Source organism: Panthera tigris, chromosome B4 (genome assembly GCF_018350195.1).
Source record: "Panthera tigris isolate Pti1 chromosome B4, P.tigris_Pti1_mat1.1, whole genome shotgun sequence".
In the NCBI taxonomy this organism is placed as follows: domain Eukaryota; kingdom Metazoa; phylum Chordata; class Mammalia; order Carnivora; family Felidae; genus Panthera; species Panthera tigris.
The window spans coordinates 46,032,082-46,045,321 of NC_056666.1; the positions used below are offsets into that span (position 1 = coordinate 46,032,082).

Here is a 13,240-nt window from a genome sequence, read left to right on the forward strand (position 1 = left end):
GCAAACCATAAGAGACTCTTAAATACAGAGAACAAACTGAGGGTTGCTGGAGGGGTGTTGAGTGGGGGGAATGGGCTAAATGAGTGATGGGTATTAAGGAGGGCACTTGTTGGGATGAGCACTGGGTGTTATATGTAGGTGATAAATCACTAAATTCTATTCCTCAAACCATTATTACACTGTATGTTAACTGACTTGGATTTAAATAAAATTAAAAAAATAAAAATCTAAAAGCAAAGTAGGTGCTCAACAATAATGTTCCAGCACATTGAACAAACATGACTTTTGGGGACTGACTTAAGACAACTTAATTTTTATTCTCCACTGTCCGTCTAAAAACACTCTGCAGGGGTTGGGTCTTCTCCCATCCCCAAAAGAAAACCTGGGCAGTCCCATCCTTTTTCTGCTCACTTTTAGGTAAAAATAGCAATTAAAATATCCAGTCCTGTATATTAGTCATGATTTGCCCCTTAACTTAAAGTCCAGGCTTTCCCCCTCCCCCGTTTGTGCCTGCTACAGATAGGGAAGCTTACATTTTGGGTAAGAGTGTGCCACCTCTCTCTCCCTGATTTGTTTGTCTAGCGGCATTCCAAGAACTTCACTCAAATATCCTTTTTGAGACCCCTTTCCCAGTCACCACCTTGCCTTTTTATGCCCTTGATAATAGTGAGCATTCCAGAGTACTCTAATCCATTCTCACCCCCGTATAAATTGCAGAAGCCCTACCGAGTGGTCTGTGGTATTTCTTGTCATAGAATCTCAGGTAGGTAGCACTCCTATTTTCATATATTTAAAAAAACTTTTTTTAATGTTTATTTATTTTTGAGAGACAGAGACAGAGCATGAGTGGGGGAGGGACAGAGAGAGGGAGACACAGGATCCAAAGCAGGCTCCAGGCTCTGAGCTGTCAGCACAGAGCCCAACGCAGGGCTCAAACCCACGAACCATGAGATCATGACCTGAGCCAAAGTTGGACGCTTAACCGACTGAGCCACCCAGGTGCCCCTTCACATATTTTTATAACAGTTGGACTAAACTGTCACTGCTTGGGATTTTTCTATTTCTAACTTTCAACATACTTCCCTCCTTAACCAGAGTTCCCTATCCTCCTACCCCATTCCACTCCTCGCTTCTGCTTCATAACCTCTATTGACCCCTGGAGAGTCTCTGACTCCCTTCTCTCCTTACCTAGCCAATAATGTTGAGCCATTTCCCCAATGCTCTTGCAAATGACTAGACAAACGAATGTGCTTCTCAAGAAAAGGGACCCGATTAAAGACAGGTTACCTTATGTGGCAGAAGATATTTCTGGCCATTACTGCTACATTTGGAGTTAGCCATCCAAAGACTGAAGTAATAAGGTGGTTTCAACTTCTGAATCACTTATATCCCTAGAAGCAAGAGTTGTCCTACTAAAAAGTCACTTATCTCTTAGAAGCTCAAATTCTTGACCCAGACATGCCATCCCTCCTGTTCCAAGTGATTTTCTATTCACTAAAAGGCTACAAAAATAGGCTTACATCTCACCTTTGTCATCTGTTACTACCAACAAAACTACTTGTGTAGTCAAAGCAGCCACAACCCTGATAGGATTCATGGCCAATGGCCTGCTGCATACTTCCCCACATGCACCTTCACATCATACACTTCAGTGAGGCCATGATGCCCCCCGACCCCGAACTAATGGAGCAGAGTCAGGAAGGTAACCCCACCCCACTACAGACATCAGCCCAAGATTTACCACATGGTAAAGCAATAAAGACATCATCATCTGCGTTGCCTGTCCTAGATCAAAAAATCAACTTGGGAGGCTCGAAGTCCTCTCTCTCTACAGCAAGACCCATTTATTCCTGGGGCCTATATTATTGACCTCATCACTTTCCTCTCCCCAAATCAAGATGCTTACCACACTCTTCTCATAGTGTCCTCTTTCCTGAATATAGCTCACTATGCCCTACTCATTTGCCCATCTCAAGCACTAGCCTTTATTCCTCTAGAAATTTTTCAAATATATAGCTATACAGATGGGTAGTCTTAAACCACAAGTCTAATTTTCTTCTTCTTCTAGAGAGAACTCTTAAAGCAGCGGTTCTTTTCTTTTTTAATGTTTATTTTTTGAGAGAGACAGAGACAGAGTGCAAATGGGGGAGGGACAGAGAGAGAGGGAGACACAGACTCTGAAACAGGCTCCAGGCTCCAAACCATTAGCACAGAGCCCAACGTGGGGCTCAAAACCACAAATCACAAGACCATGACCTGAACCAAAGTGAGACGCCCAACTGACGGAGCCACCCAGGTGCCCCTTAAAGCAGTGGTTCTTAACTTTAGTAGCAAAATGAAGAGCTTTAAAAAGTACTGATGTCCAGACCCCACTACCAGAAATTCTGATTTATAATTGGTCTAGAATGAAGCCTCGGGATTTTTTTAAACCTCCCCAGATGATTCTAATGTGAAAGCAACATAGAGAACCTCTCTTAAATACAGATGGCCCAATGCTACATAGGGCTTCCATATTTGAGGGGTAGATGACATGCATAAATGTGGGAGGCTCAGGGAAGAAATTCTCATTTGATGATCATAAATTACATATGTTCTATATAGTAATTCATGCAGCCATCTCAACAGTACCTCATTTCATCTTTACAATCATCCTATGAGGTAGGCACTGTTATTCTTATTTTACAAATAGGGAAACTGAGGCACAGGGAGGTTGCATAACCGACTAAGGCAAACCCCAGGTCCGATTTCCAATTCCACACACTTTCTGTGACACCATACTGAGATGTCAATGCCTCCTACAGCTGGATGATCCCACTCCCTAAAATAAGACACCCAGGCTTTATCCCAGAAATACTATTCTATTGCATCCATGAATTTTTCTTGGAACATTTTTCCATGAATTGCATACATATAGCCCAGCTACTAGGCTATACTTTAAGCTGCCAAAATGAGGTGAAGTGCTCCAAGGGAGAGCTCCTTGACAGGGGTCTACTTCTTTTTTTTTTTTTTTTTTTTTTTTTTTAATTTAATGTTTTTTTATTTATTTTTGAGACAAAGCATGAGCGGGGGAGGGGCAGAGAAAGAGGGAGACACAGAATCTGAAGCAGGCTCCAGGCTCTGAGCTGTCAACCCAGAGCTTGACACGGGGCTCGAACCCACGAACCGTGAGATCATGACCTGAGCTGAAGTTGGACGCTCAACCAACTGAGCCACCCAGGCGCCCCAACAGGGGTCTACTTCTTTATTGAAGTACTTCCATTCCACCGTGTCACTCCACGAAATCCACATTGCATCCCGGCTGACATACAGGGTGGGTGGGAGGTGGCAGGGACCAGGGGACTTACTGGGAGAGAGAGTCCTGCAGGTGTCTGCGTGGTAGCTTTCAGACGTTGCAGGACAAAAATCCAATGCTTGTGCAGGTGTCCCATGTATCCTGAGAAAGAGGTAAGATTAGTCAGTTCTCTCAAGACAGTTCCCAAATTCCTGACTCCTGTTACTTTAACTGTTCTTTCTAAGCCTAACCTCAGCCCTTGTTCACAGCTACGCGTTTCAGAATCCTCCTTGTTCCACCCATTTAGGGACTTCCCAATTTTCACCTTACGAATCACGGCCTCATCATTTCTGCCTGTTTACAAACATGCACAGGTTCACACTATTTTCGGGAAAACTTCTTCTCCTTGCCAATTGTCCTGTCTTTCTAGTCTCACCTCTCGCGTGTGCTGTATAGTTACTGCCTTCATTTACCTCTCAAATTTTCCCGTCTCCTTCCCACTGCATTACCTCAGTTCAGCAGTCTCCCATGGGTTCCAGTAAAGAAAAAAAAAAAAAAAAAAATCTTAGCCCCCTCAGATTTATTCCTTTAAGTCGCTCCCCGGGTTATCTTTCCAAACACATAAAAGTCATCCTTATTTTAAAACCTTGATCCGCTCTCTCACGCCCACTCCTTTATTATTGGATTCGCTGAAACCCTCCTCTCACACAGAATTCACATCCAATATACAAGGGAAAGAAGGGACGACTACGCAGTCATACAGAGTTATGACTGCAAAATCTTGAAGAACATAGCGGTGTGTGCTTGACTCCCTCGGACCTTTCTGGAGGGCCAAATTTGGTTTACTACTAACCCACAGAAAGTTTCAAAGTTTCAAACCTTGTTCCCGCGAAAAAGGATTTAGTCAGGCGCATGCGCAATCGTGCCCTTGGAAGTGCCGCTTTACTCTCGGGCAGATCTCGCGTTGTTTGGGGAAGCGCCCAAGAATAGCAAATTTTGTGCGGCGTTGTGAGGCCTTTTTTTTTTTTTTTTAAACCCTCCCAAGCCGGGTGGATTAGTGTTGTGTACAGAAGATCAAAACTGCGGCGAGAACAAATGAAGCCGGTATAACTAGCTGACACGCTAGCGGCAGTTCTCGGGGGTCGAGGTATTCTACGGAATTCTCTGCAAGGCCCCAAGGCTGCGACACTCAGGAACCAAAGCCAGAAATAAATAAAAGTAGAAAAAGCCAACCAGTTTATCACCTCAAGAAGCAGCGTTTTGTTTTGCTTCTCCTCTTTTCGCTATACGAAAAATCCCCCATTGGCTACCAGGCCACCGCTTTACCCTCCTGCTGTCAGTGCGCCTGCGCGGCGTTTGTTTACCAACTCGGGCGACCGCTCTGTCCCGCTTCCTGGGCGCCGGCGTTTAGTCTTGATCTGTAATTCATACTGAAAGTCATGTTTTCAGTCAGGAAGGCGGACTGGAAGTTAAGAACAGGCCATTTTAAGTGTAATTCCGAAACTAGCGAAAATACGAACGGTAATGAAAACCCTGAAAGTTAGAAATCTTTGCCTTGTCAGACCTGTCGTGGAAGAGCTTTAGAATGAACGTGACGAAGGTGACAGCAGCACTCTCTCCATTACTGAGAAGTGACAGGCAGCAACAGTAAATCCAAAAGCTCAGGTAGTATTTAGGTACATATTTAAAATATGGGCTCTGTTATGGAAAAGATGCAAATAAACCTAGCCCCAAGGCCGTCTTGCTCGAGCAATGCCTCAGGATTAAGACTGACTTTTGAAGCAAAGTCAAAAGGCAGCCATGCAAATTTAGAAACCAAAAAGAGAGGTAACTCTAGAAGCAATAGCCATCAAAAGCACAAACCAATAAGCAAATGTTAAAAGGTGGTTTTAAGTTCCCTTCGGAATCCGTTTCAGATGGTTTAGAAGTCTGTGATACTAAGAAAAAAATGAGAAGACCTGGTGGAACTTAATGTTATGACTGGATCTGTTTGGGGAGAAAAAAAAAAAAAAAAGGCAGGCAAGCTGATTTTTTTTTTTTTAAGTATCTTTATGGAAGAATTTCTAACGATGCATTTTAATGTGCTCAGATGCAAACTTACATAACTGGTAGATTGAGCTAAACCCGAATCTTAGAACTGTTATAAAAACATAGATGTTAGTAATTTGGCAACTTTATTGCGCTCTATTTGTTAAGTTTTAAATGATGAATTTGAAGACTTGGATTTGGGACAGAAGAAAATTTCTAGAAAGGAAAGTGTGATTTTTAGGTAGCATGAAATTAAGTAGAGAAAAACGTATGGATGTGTGCAGGTGCGGCCAAATTTTGAAGGCTTTGGACAGTTTCCAGCAAGGTTCACATAGAACCTCCATTTTAAAAAGCTAGCCCCTGGATTTTTCTATGTTCAAAATGGTAGTAAAATTTAGTAAATCTTGTTAGTTTGGATACTCTACCTTTTAAAGCAAATTTGTGCCAAAGTCAGAAGTGACTTCAAAATCCTGCTCTGTTATCTAAAAGTACACTTATTTGGTTGAGGAAGGTGATAACCAGTTTTCGAAGCCAGGATTGAATTGACATTTTCTTCATGAAGGAAAAGAAATGTAGATAAGGTGAATTGATTCTTTGTTCACCTTAATGATTAAGACTGAGTCATAAAGACGGCTCGCTTACTTTGTCAAGGCAATCAACAACTGTAAAACAAACTGAATACTTTTATTGCACTAGATGAGATGGCTCTAATGAAAATTAAGTATGGGAATTGGATGAAGAGTTGATAAAGAACTGTGAATCCTTTGAGGCTCCTCGTTCATTTACATGTGATAAAAATGTTAGTGTAACACTGGTAAGTGGTCACATAAAGTTTCATCTTTGTTCCCGGAAAAAAATCCTTTGATGAGTAAAAGAAAGTCATTAGTGGGTTGGTTATCCATTCAGTCTGTCACATGACTCAGGAAATAGACTTACCAAAATTTCCACAATCGGCAGCTGAAAAAGCTACCCATACAATTTAAAACAAAAAAAGTTTTTTAGCAGTATTCTGGGCAGTGTGTCCTGTAACTACCCTGACACTATAAAGCAGTGAAAAACTGTTGTCATTTTTCATCCACGTATTTTTGTGAATCTGGGTTCTTGAATTATTGTGACCTCAAGACACATAAGAAATTGATGAACAATGAATCTGATATGCATTACCAATTACTCAAAATTGGTTGAATCAAAAGAATATGATCTTATTAACTGAGTGATGGAAATCTTTTTCAGGATAGAAAACTGTAAGAATTTTTTTTAAGTGTTAAATACTTATATAACAGCCAAATTGCAGTGTTTGTGCATGAAACCTTAATGATAAAATAAGGGACTTCAAGGAAATTTTGCTTCTGCTTCTAACTCTCCACTCTTCAGTGTTGGGAGTGATTTTAGCACTCTTGTCATACCTACAAGAATGTTCTCATCAGAAGGAACTGATTAGCAAGGGAGGGGGGTGGAAATGGAAGAAAAAAGGGTGAACTTCAGTTGTGAATATTAAGCAATGCCCATTGAGGATATCTTCTCTGCTGAAGCACCCTTCTGCTAGGTGACTCTGCTCTGACCTCCCTCCCACCCCCGCATTTGCATGGCTAGCTGCTTCATTGCATTTTAATCTCCGATAAGGAAAGATGCCTTTCTGTTCTGCCATCCTCAACATATTAAAGATTCGTCTATCATAGTCACAAGATGGCTGCCATAGCGTCAAACATCATGTTCTTCTATCAAATGTTCCAAACAAAAAGAAAGGGATATGGCGGGATGGGGTGGGGGTTGGGGTGGGAGGGGGGTGCTAGGTAAGCTTTCTCCTTGTGGCCTCTCTCTTATCAGGGTGAAACATTTTCCCATGTGACTTAACAGACTTCCCTTTACATTGCTCAGAACTGTATCATATGACTACCCATAGCTGAGAGGAAGGCTAAGAAACCATGTACAGGGAAAACAAGGTTCTTCAAAGTGATGTACTAAAAAATAACAGGACTTAGAGAAAATATAGGTTTAGGAGCAGACCCTCAAAATTACGCAACTTTGTTACTTGAGGACAATAAAAGTTACTATGCTAATAAAAAATAATACCAATTAAATCTCCACTGGCCTTTGTATTCAACCTCACAGTCATCCTTTAAAGCTATACTGCCCAATATGGTATCCATTAGCCATGTGTGGCTCTTGGGCATTTAAATGTATGAATCCAAAAAAAAATTAAAATAAAAATAAATGTGCTAATCCAAATTGTGATGTGCTTGCTGTAAATGTAAAATATACAGCAGATTTCAAAGACTTAGTATGAAAAAAAGAATGTAAAATATCTCATTAATAGTTTTCATGTTGATTATATGTTGAAATATTTCACCTGTTTCTTTCTACTCTGCTTTTTAAAAATGTGACTACTAGAAAACTTAAAATTGTATGTGTGTCTCATATTTCTATTATATAGCATTTCTTTAGAACCTTTAACCCTGGGACATGGGCTTCCCTCTTGTAACATGTAGGTCCTAGAGGATGCTGCTTCCAACTAAAAGCAGTTTCATCAAAATTAAAAATACGATTCAAGGGGTGCCTGGGTGTCTCAGTCGGTTAAACGTTCGACTCTTGATTTCAGCTCAGGTCATGATCTCACGATTCATGGGATCGAACCCCACGTTGGGTTCCTTGCTGAGTGTGGAGACTGCTTGGGATTCTCTCTCCCTCTCTGTCTGCCCCTCCCCCTCTCTAAAAATAAATAAACATTAAAAAATATATGTGATCCAAGATTTAGCCTTCTCAATCAGCACCCCCCCCCCAACACACACACAGGAGAAAATGCTTTTATACTTTCATTTACACTGTGCAGTTTCACCATATAAGTTACTATTGTGAAAAACTGAAAGACTCTTGAAGCTACCAAACCTCTATTTATCCTAAGGAAAGGAATTCCCGAGAAATTGTCTGCTTTTTTCTTTTCTTTTTTTAATAATTCTTTTTTCTAAGTTTATTTATTTATTTTGAGAGAGAGAGGGAGAGAGAATTTCAAGCAGCAGCATGGAGCCCAATTTGGGGCTTCAACTCATGAACTGTGAGATCATGACCTGAGCAGAATCCAAGAGTCAGATGCTTAACTGAATGAATCACCCAGGTGCCCCATGAACCAACGTGATTTCTGAGTTATATTGACATTATTTCCCTATTTACCAATTGCAATGTGCTAATAATGACTATATCTAGCATATAAAGCTTTTATGGTAGGAGATAAGATTGTCAGTAGGCAAAACGAAGACAGAATTTCCTATATTTTTAAAGGATTGGTAAATTTGTGAGCTATCTTGGACAGGGACAATAAACAATAATGGGGAAATAAAATGACTCTTCAAGTTACCAAGTTAACATTTAATAAACTGTACCATTTGATTAATTCAGTTACTCCCCCCCTCTAGTTAAAACCCATTGAGTTTTCAAGACCCATTTCAAAAGCAACCTCTGAAGCCTTCCCTGATCTCCTCTAAAAACTTCGTTAACACTTTGCTTGTACTATCTTTTTAAAGCACACATATTTGGCTTTGCATTAATGTTATTGTCTCTTTGTTTGTATATATAGAATAAAACTCCCCCCATTGAAGGTAGTGATTGTATTTTGTTCACTTTTCAAAATTCCTCTAGTAATTATGGTTCACAAAATTACACACACTTAAATATTTGTTGAATTTTTTTAAAGTTTATTTTGAGAGAGAGAGAGAGAGAGTGTGTGTGTGTGTGTGCGCGAGAAGTCTAGGGGCAAGAGAGAGGGAGAGAGAACTCCAAGCAGGCCCCACACTGTCAGCACAGAGCCCAACACAGAGCTCGAACCCACAAACTGTGAGGTCATGGCCTGAGCAGATGGTGAACACTTAACCAACTGAGCTACCCAGGTGCCCCAAGGGTTGTCTAACTCTTAAATCTAAAACATCAAACCACATTTAAACTCCTGAGAAGCCAGCACTCATGTTAAATAATGGTCATGATGAAATTAGTAATTATTAACCGTGTCCATCTAATTACACCATTCTACATCCCAATGAGCAAAGCACTCAAGAATGATGATTTAATTCTGTTCTCAACTATTCACTTGGGTGTACAATATGCTGACACAAATCTGTGTTAACTGATAAACTGGACTTGGATAGAAGAGCCCTATCAAGTGCTCGCTTCGGCAGCACATATACTAAAAAAAAAAAAGAAGAGCCCTATCAGGATGATGAACAAGCAAAAGAGAATCTACCACTTAGGCAATCGGTATACAATTTTTCCAAATTTTGTATAATTTGTTTCTTGTATAATCTTCCTATGTCTTTCCTGCTGAGCTTGGAGCCCCTCAAGTAGAGACCTTGCCTTATTTGTCTCTGTTGTTTATTTCTCTCTGTAACTCCAGCACTCAAATAATGCCTGACATGTCATAAGTAATCAACAGATACTGAGTGAATGAAGTACAGCTTTGATCATATAAGCATATGTTCTATGTGACCCTGGTTGGGATTAAATGTGGGTTTATATTGATTATGAAGAATATCTGTGGGTGATGGTATATAGTCTTTTGGTTGTGAGGAACAGTCCCGTTTGTTACCTTGAATGTGTGGGATATGTGTGCATGTGTGTTCACATGTTCTTAGCCATACTGCCAAGTCCTTAGAAAATACAAAGCCAAAACTGTGGGGCCTTGAAAGGGTCCCAGGTAAACAGGAATCAAAAGTTCATTTGGGATGTTGGGAATTCTAGACACGTATGCCTAGGAAGTCCATGGCCTGTCATTCTAGCACATAGTGACTACAGGGTCCCTACATGTCTTCTCTCTGCATCTGTCTGTTCTCTTTTCACCATGACCTTATGGTTCTTGCTATACTTCCTTGTTCTAAATCTTGAGTGAAAGTATAAGATTGACTTAGCTAATTACCATCTTGTTTCTTTCAGGCAGAGCTCTCTGTATCAGGCCCCATTATAAACCATAGCTCTTGGTCAGGAGCCCATGCCATAACCTTTGGTGGGGCTGTAGACTTGATGGGTTCCATAACTACCATATCTAGGACCCCTACTAGAATGCAGTGGGAGGTATCTCTTTGAGCTATACTGGAATCATGCATATTGGTCACTAATACCTATTGGGTGCTATCTACTTTGCATTTATTTTGTTTAGAGCATAAGAATTGGCCTCACTGGAGACACAAAAAAGGCTGTCAATTTATATCTGAATTCAAGGTGAATATGTCATGGAGCCAGTACATGCGTTTTTATATGTTGGAGAGGCTGACTTTCTGAAAGAGCTAAGTTTAGTAGAAAAGAATCAGATTTAAGTTGTTACATTGACCTTATGCCTAATTGTGTGTGACCATAGATAAGTCACCTTTTATCTTTATTGTACTTCCTCACTTGTTAAGGGTTATAATACTTACCTTGATTGCATAGCTATTAAAACACTCTGCTTTGATAAAAGTTAAATTCAGATCACTGTGTGAGTAATGTATCTATTATTAATACATAAAATAATCTGAAAACATTTAATAAGATCTATGTAAATTTATAGTTCAATTAAATTTGGTGGGGATTGAAACTCTTGTGTATGCATTTTAAGAAGTAAATTACAGTGGCACCTGGGAGGCTCAGTCAGTTAAGCCTCTGACTTGATTTTGACTCAGGTCATGATCTCACGGTTCATGAGATGGATCCCGGAGTTGGGTTTTTTTGCACGGACAGCACAGAGCCTGCTTGGGATACTCTCTTTCCCTCTCTCTATGCCCTTCCCTGCTCATGCGCTCGGTCTCTCTCTCTCTCCCCCAGAATAAATAAATAAACATTAAAAAAAAAAAGTAGATTACAAATATGGTTGTGGTTTGGCATAGTTGCAGGATTAGGGCTGACAGTTCTGGCCTTGTGCTGCCCTCCTGTGCTGTTTAAATAGCGCAGCAGGTCAATTACATTCCTGCCTGATGAATGCTGTGGGGGGGGGGGGGGGGGGAGGGGGAATTCTATCTTATTACTTACCCTCTTCTGTCCTCATGTGGCCACAGAGGGCCTAACTATTCTGGATGTTTCTGTTTCTTCAATAAAGGAAGAGATGGAAAACTACTCTGAAACATTCTAGGTCAGAAAATCTAATCCTGAGTTAAGGAAAAAGGTAACAAATTGCATTTGACACTGGCGATCTAATTACTCCACTGACACAGGAATATCCTAAGCAGATTATTGAGGTTTGTGGAATACCATTATGACAGAGTAAGGAAAGGCTTTTTGTCAAAAATAAATAAAAATGCAACTCATTGCCCTTTTGATACGCCAAGAATTTATACTAGAGCCTTACATTGTTTATTTGGTAAATAAGACAGTCTATTATGATGGGAACAGAAGATGCTGTTGTACAATGAATTTCTATGCAGAACACTAGCTAGTTGAAATATGAGACTCCCAAGCAAAGCTAATTCCATACTAATTCTCTTAGCACAGGCTCCCAAAGCTATTCCTTTCAAAGAGGTTTAAGGAAGTTTGTTGACGTGATAATTTTTAGGAAAGTTAAGAAAAGATATTGAAGGAAGCCTTGTGAAACCATACAAAGAAATAAGTAGGGCAGGTAAGCAATGGGAGGCACCCTTATAATGTGTTTACTTCCCATCTGCCAATGCTCAGACCCCACCCCTGGCCTGCTTCCAGACTGATGCCTGATATTAGAACCTAGCTACCCTCTGCTTAGACTAGGTACATGTGTGCATATTTTATTCATGTGGATAGATAGCAGTCAGGCTTTCATATCTTCCAGTCTAGCAAAACTACTCTTGTCCAGATTACCAGTGACCTCCATGGCTAAATCTAGTGGTAGGTCTTCAGTCCTATTTCTCGTCAGCAGCAATTGAACCATTTGAACCAGTAATTCTCTCTTCCTTGAGACACATTCTTTAACTTGCTCTCTGGGTCACTTCTCCCTAGGCTCTCTTCTACTCCATCAGTGTCTCCTTTCCAGTCTCTTTTGCCTAGATCCTCCCCGTCTCCTTGATTTCTTACTGTTCAGGCCTCTTCTCTTCTCTGTCTAAACTCCCTTGGTGATCTTATCTGGTCCTGTGGCTTCTAGTCCCATCATCTAAATGCTGAAAATTTCCAAATTTGTATCTCCAGCACAAACCTCTCTCCCCTGAATTCCAGACTCATGTATACATCTACTTACTCAGCCTCTCCATTTGGATGTCTATGGATATCTCAGACTTAACACAAAGCAAAATTCGTCCATCCTTCAGCCCACCCCGTTTCAGTAAATAGCCAAACTTTTCTTCAGTTGCTTAGGCCAAAAAGCCTTGGCATCATTATGGACTCCTCTCGCTCATGCACACGCTCTATTTCCAATCCTTCAGCAAATCCCATTGGCTGTGTCTTTAAAAACACATCTATCAAGTCTATCCTTTTTCTCCTTACACTGCCACCATTCTGGTCTCAAATGACATGACCTCCTTTTTGGATTACTGCAATGGTCTGCTCACTGGTCTTTCTGCTTCTCTCTTGCTTCTTTGTAGTGCTTCCCACTCAGCAAAGTGATTAAAGTTAGCCAAAGTCCAATCAAAACTCTCAGCTCAAAGATGGCTTATCTTGACTGGAATAAAATCTAAAATCTTTAATCTGGGCTCCTACTTACTGTCTGATTTCATTTCCTACCTCCCAGGCCCTACTTTATTTCTGGCTTACCGTTCCCTTATTGTTCTTCAGCCATTCCAGGCACATTCCTACCTCAGGGCCCTTGGATTTGCTATTTCCTCTGCCTGGAACATAGAAAATTACATAGTCCATGCCCTCATTTCATTCAGGTCTCTATTCAAATGTCACTTTATCAAAGAATCCTTTCCTCTTGGGGCGCCTGGGTGGCGCAGTCGGTTAAGCGTCCGACTTCAGCCAGGTCACGATCTCGCGGTCTGGGAGTTCGAGCCCCGCGTCGGGCTCTGGGTTGATGGCTCAGAGCCT

The 13,240-nt window shown here is 40.8% G+C and overlaps 1 protein-coding gene across 4 annotated transcripts in view; it reads right to left on the reverse strand.

Moving 5' to 3' along the window:
• Window positions 1–5,252, reverse strand: part of GPR19 (G protein-coupled receptor 19) — a 40,865-nt gene extending 35,613 nt beyond the window's left edge. For 2 of the 4 annotated variants that reach the window (XM_042991788.1, XM_042991785.1), the window contains exons 1-2: window positions 4,516–5,252; window positions 3,345–3,433 (exon numbers count right to left, since the gene is read on the reverse strand). The gene's annotated coding sequence lies outside the window, so the exon portion shown is untranslated. Of the gene's footprint in view, window positions 1–3,344; window positions 3,475–3,780; window positions 3,857–4,515 lie in introns of those variants that run through there. The other 2 variants (XM_042991786.1, XM_007076305.3) reach the window with 2 other exon arrangements.
• Window positions 5,253–13,240: the final 7,988 nt, after the last annotated feature.